We start from the raw sequence: 2473 nt of genomic DNA, 5'->3' as shown, positions 1-2473 counted from the left end.
TCTGCTGACCCTGCCTTCTTCTGGGAAACTTCTGGCTTCTGCTGCAATCAAGCTGCCCTTCCTGCCAGCCAATCTGTGGTGCTCTGGACTTTTTATCTGACCTCCTTCCAAGAGCTCCACAGGCCCACGTTCAGGGCAGCTGAGTCCCTAATTCTGAGGGTGGAGACTAGCCCTGCTGCTCTGGGACGAGCTGGCCACCCTGGCACTCCAGGGACGGAGATGTGGCCACAGCTGTGCTGGGGTAAGTGGACGCCAGTTAAAGGATCACCAGCAACAAGAAGCCACTCCTAATTCTGGTTTGATTGGAAAGGGAATTTGGGATTCAAGTGCAGAGCTGTGTTGGCCAGGTACCCTCCCCAATCCACTTATTCTGATTCAACATCTGATTAGAGGGGCCAGGAGTTTCTGCCTCAGATGCAGGTCCTTTCCAGAATACAGTTACCATTACATGACAGGGTGCCTCTGTGGTCAGGAGCAGCGATTAGTGGGTCAGGCCCAGGACACAAGCTCCACGAACTTGGAAAGACACCATCCAAGCCCAGGCCTCTTCAGGTCTTCTTGCAGAGTGAACTGGTCCTTTTCCTTCAAGTCTTTTTTCCCTAAGGGATCTTCTATATCTCAGTCAGCCCTCCTTTTCCACTACAGCTACTTTTTCTCATTCTTTAAAACATGTTAATACCTCCTGGCAACAGCTGCTGCAATTTCTGTTCAACCCAAGGTACGTCATTGACCAACTAAGCCACTGCCTCCACTTTTGAGCTTGTTAGCACCTGCCCCACTTTCTCCTAATCAGCCACCCCTACTCTCTAACCCCACCTCTACCAGCATCACCTGCCCTAAAAGTCAAGTTGTTGTTCCAGGTTCTAAACTCTCTGCCTGTTCAAACTCTCCTGCCTGCTCCTTCACAACTGTCTGTGCCTTTCCTCACCATCACCTCCCTATCCCCCTCACCTCATCTTCTTTTCCCCATCGAAAAATCATATTCAAAACCTTCCGCAGATCCAGACCTCTAGGATAGAAATGGGACACCTCCTTCTTAGGTAAAGAGCTTCTTAGGAAGCAGAACTCATCTTCCTCCTCAGATACCAAAAATATGCAGCCCTGTCTACATGCACGATAGGTCTTGGGGCAAAATTTCAGGCAACTTGGTCAAAGGAAGAGGAAACCCCAGAGGAAGATAGAATTGTACAGAGTGTGCCCTAGGCTATAACTGAAAGGGGAAGTCTAGAAAGAGTGGAGCTTCCCGGTTTAAAATAGCAAAGAGCAGCTTAATAACTCACTTGAAACATCAAAGACATAATCAACTTTCTCATTTTCACAGAAAATAGAGGCAAAGACTATAGGATTAAGTTTTAGAAGTAAAATCTAATAGATTTTAGTCTATATCTGAGAGTTCAGTTGCTCAGTCGTCATGCCCGACTCTGTGACCCCATGGACTGCAGCCTGCCAGGTTCGTCCATGGGATTTCCCAGGCAAGAATCTGAAATGGGTTGCCATTTCCTCCTCCAGGAGATCTTCCCGACCCAGGGATGGAAGCTGCATCCCTTATGTCTCCTGCATTGGCAGGCAGATCCTTTACGATTGAGCCGTTTAATCTGTATCTATCTATAAATAACACATGCCTACCCACAAAACAAGATGGTGCAACTGGACCACTGTCACGTGAGCACTATGCTGGAGGCTTTTCCCAGTTAGAATTGACTTAAATGGGTTCATCATATTGTTTTGCCACATTTTCCATACGATCTATTACCTACACACTTGTTGAGTTTTCAGTATTGAAGCACTAAAAGCTATTTTGAATTTGCAAGGGTAGTAAATATTATTTTAAAAAATAGGAGCATGCTAAAAGGCCAACACATGACATGATGAATTAGCTCAAGAATTCATCTGGCCCTAGGTCTCTAATGAATAGCTACCTGGGTAACAGAAGGATGTGAAGATGCTTTAGAATTACCAAGTAAGCAGCTCAGACTTGGAAAGGCTTGACAAATGCCAAAAGAAACATTTCCTCAAAAAAACTAGAATTCTAACTGAAAAAGCAGAAATCTGATGCAAATTGAAATATAAATAAATGCAAATAAAAGTAATATTACCTTGTGGGGGTCAGTGGGAGGGGTCTTTCATTTTTGTATATATCTAGGCCAAAAGTAAATAAATAAAACAATTAAACAAAAGAAGAAATTCATCAAGAGGTCTTGCCTTTAGTTAAGTCCCCTCTATATAAATACATACAGGATCAAGAAGACAAAATCTTCTGGGCTTCTTAGGGACTTTCCTGGTGGCTCAAATGGTAAAGAACTCACCCGCCAATGCAGGATACACAGAAGATGCAGGTTCAATTCCTAGGTTAGGAAGATTCCCTGGAGTGAGAAATGGCAACCCACTCCAGTATTCTTGCCTGGGAAATCCCATAGACAGAGGAGCCTAACGGGCTACAGTCCATGGGGTCACAAAGAGTTGGACACAACTG

This window comes from Ovis canadensis, chromosome 18 (assembly GCF_042477335.2).
Source record: "Ovis canadensis isolate MfBH-ARS-UI-01 breed Bighorn chromosome 18, ARS-UI_OviCan_v2, whole genome shotgun sequence".
NCBI lineage: Eukaryota > Metazoa > Chordata > Mammalia > Artiodactyla > Bovidae > Ovis > Ovis canadensis.
The sequence above is the reverse complement of the archived record's forward strand: the minus strand, read 5'-3'. Positions refer to the sequence as shown.